We start from the raw sequence: 8,905 nt of genomic DNA on the forward strand, positions 1-8,905 counted from the left end.
GTCTGTTTAACGTTTACTGGGCGGAATGTTCTAATAGCCTTGTAGCCCGCCGTGGCTGGGCTTTACTGGCCAATTAAGTCCTGCTTCCTTGTTAAAGGCCCTCGCCTTCAGCTCAGGTCTTTAAAGCTGGAGCGGCCCATTAATTGGCTAGTATGGTCCATTATGGAGGCTGTAAGCCTATAAGAGAGCATTTAACCATGGTGAATGGATCTAGGATAATCAAAATGGGTACGTTTTGTCATTGGCATTATGCCAATCTGTCAAACAGCACTGTTTCTGTCCCATGAAAGGAACAAACACCTCACTAGTTCAATTCAAAGTAATATTCTCATTAAGTGACCATGTAATTGTATCCCAAATGTGTTTTCCAATAAGCCTTCCAATGCTTGTAAGTTGGTCATAACAGCAGGGGTCCATTATTTATTTGCGTAATTCATGTTGTAAGGTGTGCTTTAGCAGCTCCAAATGAAAATGTCCATACTTTGGTAAATCATTTCTGATTGATATGTCAACCAGAATAGACAAATAAAAGAGCAGAACAGCCAAGTACAGCATGGGGCTCTGTCCATAGTAGAGTCTAAACCAAAACACAGTATAGGGCTCGGTTCACAGTGAAGACTGTTCACTTCCCTTGTGCTAGAGGTGACTCCACTTCTTCATTTAAATGGTTTAGATGTAAATTATAGAGGAGATTTACATTTTGATCCCTTGCCTTTGATACTTGTATATGTATCTGCTAGTGGTCTGAATCTTAAAAATATATATGAACATTCTTTTGCATTTGAGCTAATATAGTTCATCAGTCACCACTACATTTTCTTAATAAAAACATTAGAGCTGAAATAATTCACAGGGTAAATAAGGCAAAAATATTGCCTCAAAGCAAGGTCAATGGAATTATGAAAATCTTCGGCTGTTGAAATACCCATCATCTGCTGCATAATGTGCAAATTCTAACAAAAATGTGTCTAGCTTAAGTGGATCAAAAGTTACTAAAAACTGTGATGTGTTGGCTGCAGGGGATGGTCCATGGCAAAGGTTAACCGGTCGTCTTTCGGTTGCTTATTACTATATGTAGGTGTTAAACTGTTAATAATGAGGTGAAACCTCAAACATTAGTATGAGATGAAACTCTTGCCCAGACAGCGCTAAGGGGTGTACAAATGGCAAAGTAATGAGACTATCACAAAATGTGATGCATTACACCTTAGAATTTGGCATTTATTGTGCTGCAAGAATATGTAACGCAGTGTCTGTATAATCCAAAGTTTCTAAGCTGAACTCCAGGTCATACCCCAGAAATAAAATTCCTAAAGCAAAGTTGGTTTGCCAAAGTAGGTCAGTCCTTTATTCAATGAGGACTCAGGACTGCACAAACCACCGGACCAGTCCTGAGACGTCCAGGCAACTGACACTAAGCTGTACATCCCAGCCCAACGCTTGATGTCATCATGGTTCCAGCAGAGTTCCAAGAGGAATAGGTAATAATAAAAAAATGAAAACAATGATGTAAAGCAACACATAAGGTGAACAAGTAAATAAATAACAAATTAATAAGTAAATGTAAGGAATATTACGTCACTCATTTTCATTACACAAACAATCAAAATCAAGTCAAAACATAGTCATGTAGCTTGATAGGTATATTGACTTTCCATGATCTATGTGTACAAATAGGTTCATGAGTAATCTCTTCCTTTTTGGTGTCAGAACTGCCAGTTTCAAGAATTCTGCCATCACTAAGGTAGGCACTTGAACTAGAAGATGCCTCATGAGCATCAATCATTTCTAGAATTATTAACAGTAGAATCCCTGTTCCCATTATTGCTATACACATTCTGCTGAATATTGTGTGAAACAGCATTACCACTATTAACATCAAGGATAACGTGGATTCTTAGGCCTGCTTGTTAGAGTAAGTACCTAGATAAATATCTGCTTGTAAATCAGATCTTGGAACCACACTGCCTCTGTTTCACCATCCCTTCCCATCCCTTCCCACCATCCAACAGAACAGCAGACCTGCTGGTTCTAATGACTTTAAAAGGTAAGGAAAATGTTGACTCTCCCTTACAGACTCTAAAAAAATTTTTTTTAATCAAAACCCAACCATTCACATTAACTTTAACCTCCTTGTCTCTTTTCCTCAAGTCATAAATGCTTTTCTGTTTCTCTTGTCTGGAAAACACCTTTTCTGTCATCTGTTTTATTGAAAACATTTTTTTCTCAACAACCACATCATGTTTACCCAGAGCATCTGAATCCCGTCTTTCAAAAATGTAATTCGTCCTTTCAACCAAACCATTCGAAGAAGGGCTATATAGAGCAACTTACAAAAGCATAATAGTGAATTTGCTCATAGAATCCGTCATTTGCTTGAAAACAAAATACATAGGATTATCAGTAACAATATTACTAGTTGATCCCTCTGCCTTAAAAATGTTCTCTAGAAAAGAGATTACTGTTGCTGAGTTGGTAGTTTCCACAAAAGAATAATAGATCCATTTAGAAAAATTGTCTATGGCAACTATAAGATATCTTTTGTCGCTAGGTAAAGAGTTAAATGGTCCCGGGAAGTCCAAGACCACCTTTTCCCAGGCCTTGTCTGAAAGGGGTACTGAAAATAAAGGTTTTGTTGCAGTCCTCCAATGCTTGTCAGAAACCACACATTGTGGGCAATTGTTAACAAACATAGATACTTGCCTGTCTAAAGCTGGCCACAAAAATGTTTCTCTTAATTACTTACAAGTGGCAGAAGTCCCCAAGTGGTCCTCATAGGCAATTCTTATAATATTTTCTCTTGATTCAATAGGTGGAACAAACAAACCATTCCTTAAACACATATTGTTCTCAAAATAAAAATCCATGACTAGTTGTCAAAAAACACCTAAGATTTCCATTGCGATTTTTCTCCAAAGGCCAACCAGTTTTGATGAACTGCAGAACTTTCAGCAATGTTTTATCATGAGCTATAGCCAAATTGTATTCACTCTCAACTGTGCTCCAATTGCAAACTGATGAAACCTCCACAACAGCTACCACATATCCTGTGTCATTATCATTTTTGGAAATTCTATCCAAGAGCAATGGTAACCGAGACAGCCAGGATGCACAAACATTCCTGCCCCTTGAAAATATTTCACAACCACCTTATATTCTTGCACCTTAGACAACAGGTGAACCAAATGAGCAAATGCCTTACCCAAACCATTGCCACTTAAGAGAGATCCCTACGAGATATACCAAAGGTTTATGGTATGAGTAAATGTCAAATGTGATACCCAAAATGTATGTCTTAAAATGTTGTACTGCATAGACACACACTAAGGCTTCCTGTTCAATGGTGCTGTAGTTGCTTTCTGTGTCAGTAAGTGTCCTAGATGCAATTGCAAAAGTAGTCTACTGTCCATTGACCCACTGTCCAAAAACAGCTTCAAGTCTCTTATGACTAGCATCAACTCTGATAAAAGAATTACCAATGGGAACAAAGGACTTCAGTGCAGAAGTGTTGACTACTAACTCTTTGGTGTCCTCAAATGTTCTGTTCATTTCACAACTCCAGTAAAACTTGCTACCCTTTTTTAGAAGGGAATGTAAAGGCTGCACAGCTAAGCATATCGAGGTACAAAGCGAGCAGAGTATTCGCAAAGCCCAAGGAAAAGCATCCTTATTCTCGAGTGGAAGGGCATTCTTTATGACCTCTATGTTACAACACGTAGGTCTTATACCTTTCTCTGAAATGGTATGACCCAAATACTCCACCTCTTGCACTAATAGTTTACACTTATTTGGCTTCAGTGTCATACACAAGTTTGTAACACATGTAAAACTTTCTCCAACACTTGAATATGTTCCTCTTTAGTGTCTGTAAAAATCAGTATTTAATCCAGAAAAGCCTTCACATGTGGCATATCTCAAAATAGAGCATTCATAACTTTTTGGAAAACGCTTGCCGTGGATGAGAGACCCAATGGTAGATGCAAATACATGGAAGCACATACGTAGTCACAAATGTGGTAAAGGGGTGAAATTCAATACTCAAGGAAAATTGGTGATGTCAGGAATCCCCAAGCTGCCTCCAGCTTTATCTGTCAGCATCCCCAGGGATATCGGTTAAACCATATCTCTGTTCTTGGTTAAACCTTCATGTTTCTAAATAAACATAATGATCTGTGTTACACAATTGGTTTTATCAATGCTTGTTTTACCAATGCTTGTTTGCTAATGTGAGCAGGTGTAGACATGTGCTTCTAATTGGGTGTGGTGTAGACATGTGCTTCTAATTGGGTGTGGTGACTTATCCACATGTGGAAACTCAAGTACTGATTGGCTATAAATAGCAGAGCGGAGCATGCCTCCCTGCTTGGCTTTGTTATGCTTCCTGATCTCAGCATTTGATTTGGCAGTCCAGCCCCTGCTGTCATCCTCGTATTCAGGACTTTTGAGGCAATTCTTTTCTTTGTTCCTGTACCAGCTGACACCAGGCATTCCTCCAGCACTCCGGAAAAGACTGCAGCTTAGTGACTAGTATTCTCCAGGGAGTTTGTCTTTGAGCACCACACTTTCCTAGAATAGCTGGTGTATTTCAGACCTCGTATTTTGGCAGAGTGCTTATCTTGAAGAGACAAATGCATTTCTGAACATTCTACATTATTATTGTAGTTATTTGCCTAAATGTGCTTCAGGAAATCTGCTTGAGTTCAAGTACTACAAAAAGTGACAGTGCAATTTTAAAAGAGCATTTACTTGACTTTTCTTTCTCTAATAGCATAACTCTTGGATTTAAATTGTGTCATTCATTCCTTTGTTTCAGGTTTGAGGAATTTGCTTTTGAAGTGTTTTTCACACACACAGTGAAACCAAACCAAACTGTGCCACCCTAACTGTTTAAACCCAGAGTGCACATTTGTATTCCTTGGATTGTTTTTGTTCCTTTTAGTTTAATCCTATGAATGCAGAAAAGTTATACGTGATATAATTAATGCCCTTGTTTGTCCTTCTTGTGCATGATATGTGAAACCACAGTTCTAATTGTAGTGTGCAACAGTGAATCTCTGTGAAGCCAGCCCTAGTGTCGCAGTACTTATTGTTATGGTATTCAGTTTGGTTTTTTGGTAATGCAGTGTTAGTAATGGGAAACATCCTTTTTTACGACTTTTTTTTTACGAAGGTCGTGGTTAACGAAAGCGCAACAACGCTTTTTTTAACCACGACTTCGGTTTTTTGTGCCTTAACTACGTATGTCCTGAACAACGAACATGCGTGGTTAAGGTACAATGAAGGGACTTGGTGAAGGTAAGTGGTGGGTTTAGGTTTTGGGGAAGGGGTGGGGGGTCAGGGGGTTTTAGGTTTTGGGGTGGGGTAGGGGGGGTGGGGCGTTTTTGGTTTTGGGGAGTGGGTGGGGGGTCACGGGGTTTTTGGTTTTAGGGTGGGGTTGGGGGGTGGGGCGTTTTTGGTTTTGGGGAGTGGGTGGGGGGTCAGGGGGTTTTAGGTTTTGGGGTGGGGTTGGGGGGGTGGGTCGTTTTTGGTTTTGGGGAGTGGGTGGGGGGTCAGGGGGTTTTAGGTTTTAGGGTGGGGTTGGGGGGTGGGGCATTTTTGGTTTTGGGGAGTGGGTGGGGGGTCACGGGGTTTTCGGTTTTGGGGTGGGTTTTGGGGGGTGGGGCGTTTTTGGTTTTGGGGAGTGGGTGGGGGGTCAGGGGGTTTTAGGTTTTGGGGTGGGGTTGGGGGGGTGGGGTGAGGGATGTAGGGTGAATAGTGCCTATTGCTAATGATTTTATCAGGAATGCCTTTACAACGAAATATCGTTGTTAAGGCATTCGTGGTAAAATCATTAGTAGTAGCAACGAGGTCGGTGTTCCGACCTCGTTGTTAAGGCAGTAGTTGTTTTTGCAGTCGTTGTTTCGTCGTGTATTCGTTAGTAATTGTGCCAACAGTTATTATTATCCAAGAAAAGTGCTAGAGCATGCTGGTGTTCTTCTACTGCTCCTGTGCCCATATCAGAAAGAGAGATTCAGTTTCAAGGAAGTTGAGTGCACTAAGTCTACTATCACTCTGTCAACAACGACCTGCCCCCGAAGATACAGGGTGCCTGGCTGGACCAGCAAGACGTGGCAGTGTTTTGTCTCTTTCTCTTCCACTCCCCCTTTACTTTTCAGACACCTGCCGAAGTTTCTGTGTACACCAGGAAGTGCTGAGAGGTGTTCCAGGAGGTTGGGGGCGTACCATCGCCCCCTACAGACATCCTGCTTTTCAGGTGAGTGGCCCCATCTCAACAGGTGATATGCTGAGTGAAGGTCAGTTGTGGAGAAATATTTTGCTCCCCCAGTGTTAGCAATCATTTCTTGTATATGAGGCAGAGGATGACAATGCACTAAAATGTTTTGATTTACAGAGTCAACTCATAATCTCAAGTCACCAGACTTTTTGTTGGTCGAACCCACCAGACAGACTCACTCAGGAGAATTAGTGCATGCAATGATCCCTTTAGAGATCAATTTGTCTAGTAATTTTTTTTTAAATCCTGTCTGACTCTCATTCGGACTGACCTAACCTTGTGCACACTTTGCATCACGATTTTCCTAAGTTTGATGTTGAGCTCAAATTCTGGAACAGTGCCCACAATATCCCTGAAAACAATAGGACATTTTGAAATCATAAGATTCTTGACCTCATCTTCCATACCTACTGACAAGACAGGCATTTCCCCCAAAGCAAAGGGTATATCATGCCCTGGGCACAAAATGATTCCCAATTAGGACAAATCTTTCCAACCCACAATGTTCCATCACTTGACTGCTACATAGACCTTTGTGGCAGTAGATCATTCTAAGCATTCCATGGATGACCAAAGAACAAGAAGATTGATATCCTGCTCACCAAAGACCTTAGGGTTGTAACCAGGATGAACTAGCATGAATGGTTTTTGCCATAGCTTATAAAAAGTGTGATTGGTTAAATGTGTGACTGGTGCCCCCAAACACTCTTTCGACTTCTGTGTACAAAGTACTGTCTTCCTGAATTGTATAATTTGGTTACAATATCTATAATTGGTGGTACTTTATTTCTGGTAGGACTTGCCCTTGAACATAAACATGAAGAGAATAGGCCCACTGAAGACTAACGGCCAGTTGTATAAAAAAAATGATTTGTGTTTCTTGCATAGCGAATTTTAAGAAATCGCTATTTAAGAAATGCAAAATGGTATGTATGCTTTTTGCGATTTGGTAATAGCGATTTCATAAAATTCGCAAATGCTATTACCGAATCGTAAATAGAGAATCCGATCCCATTCGCACCTATGGGCCTGTTGCGAATGTTTTTGCATTTCCCAAATTGCGAATTCCAATTAGGAATTTGCAAATTAGGAAATGCAAATCCCAGGGTGCTGCACCCCAAAAATATTTTTACGGACAAGTGAAGCACACACATGCCTTAGTGGCATGTATGTGCTACAGGTCAATTTTAAAAATACATTTGTAATGCATTTTTTAAATTTGCATGGTTACCACCAAACATTATTTTGTGGTAATTGCATTTCCTAAATGCCATATTCACATTTAGGAAATGCTTCTTACATGTGCTGTGGAAATCGCAAATAGGAATTCTCTATTTGCGATTTCCAATTTAGAGAATCGCAATTTGCAATTCTCTAAATGGGGTCGCAATTATTAGGAATCGCTACTTAAGCGATTCCTTAAAATTGCACTCCGAATGCCTTTCATACATTGTGAAAGGTATTTTTGCATTCGTAAATGGCAGAATTTTGCAATTCACACCGTTTGTGAATGCAAAAAAGCTTGATACATCTGGCCCTAAGGTTCCAGTGACAATATACTATGTTAGTACAGTGTTGTACTCCTAATTGTCTAGTGTGGGGTGTTTCAGATTCTGTCCAATTCAAAAGAATTAGATTCCACATCTGCAGCACATACACCAATGTGTATAAAAGATGAGAACATACCCGTTGTATGTGGCCATGATGAATAAGACTGCTTTTACTGCATTATGCACTCCTTAAGATATGTTTAAACTTCAGTCTTGTGTTGGATTCATGATCAAGATGCGTTTAGCCCTTCACTGAAAGACAATTTCCTCTAATACTTGCATGACAACCGTTATACAATCTCTGTGCAACCCTCTTAGTGATACAGCCAATATTCAAATGCATTTGTTTACAGTGGTGAATTGTGAGCTCTAGTCTCATTGGTCCTCTTTCTTTAATTTTCTCTTTCCTTTCTTCCTTCTCAGTATCTTTATGAAACGCGAATATGAGGATTTTAGTCCAAAATTCAGAGATGTAATTCCATATTCCATGTTCTGTTCCAGAGACCATGCAGCCTCTCGTGCTGCTGAGCATGACTCCATGACCAATCAATAGATCAAAAGCTGCAGTTGAAAATATTAGTCTAGTGTGCTCCCTAGATACTGAATGTTGCTCAGACATATTGTATCAGGAGTAGTGACGTTCTTCAAACTAAGCCTGGTTAGAACACTGCGTTCATTTTGTAAGATCAGCCAAATGTCTACATTCAGAGCAATCAGTGTGTAGACTCTCTGAGGATTGATTTAGAAAGGCACGTTCCATTGTCTAATGTACCATGGTACAAGAACAATGATGACAGGAAACAATTAGGCCATATCATGTCTGGGCAGTGAAATCCCACAATTTCTGTAGCTTTGGAAGAGTAAACAAAGTCAAGAGAGAATACTGGCCAAAGTTGATCTGTTGCATCACGTCCTTATGGAGAATTTAAATACATATTTATGTATTTCTACATTATTAATAAAGAAAGACATAATCAGAGGCACAAATAATCAAGAAGATTATATCAAGAAGAAGAAAAGGCATAATAGAAGAAAGCAATAATAAAGCAAAAATCAAATCTTACAGTAACAAATTGCAATG

The sequence above is a fragment of the Pleurodeles waltl genome, chromosome 4_1 (genome assembly GCF_031143425.1).
Source record: "Pleurodeles waltl isolate 20211129_DDA chromosome 4_1, aPleWal1.hap1.20221129, whole genome shotgun sequence".
NCBI classification, from domain to species: Eukaryota; Metazoa; Chordata; class Amphibia; order Caudata; family Salamandridae; genus Pleurodeles; species Pleurodeles waltl.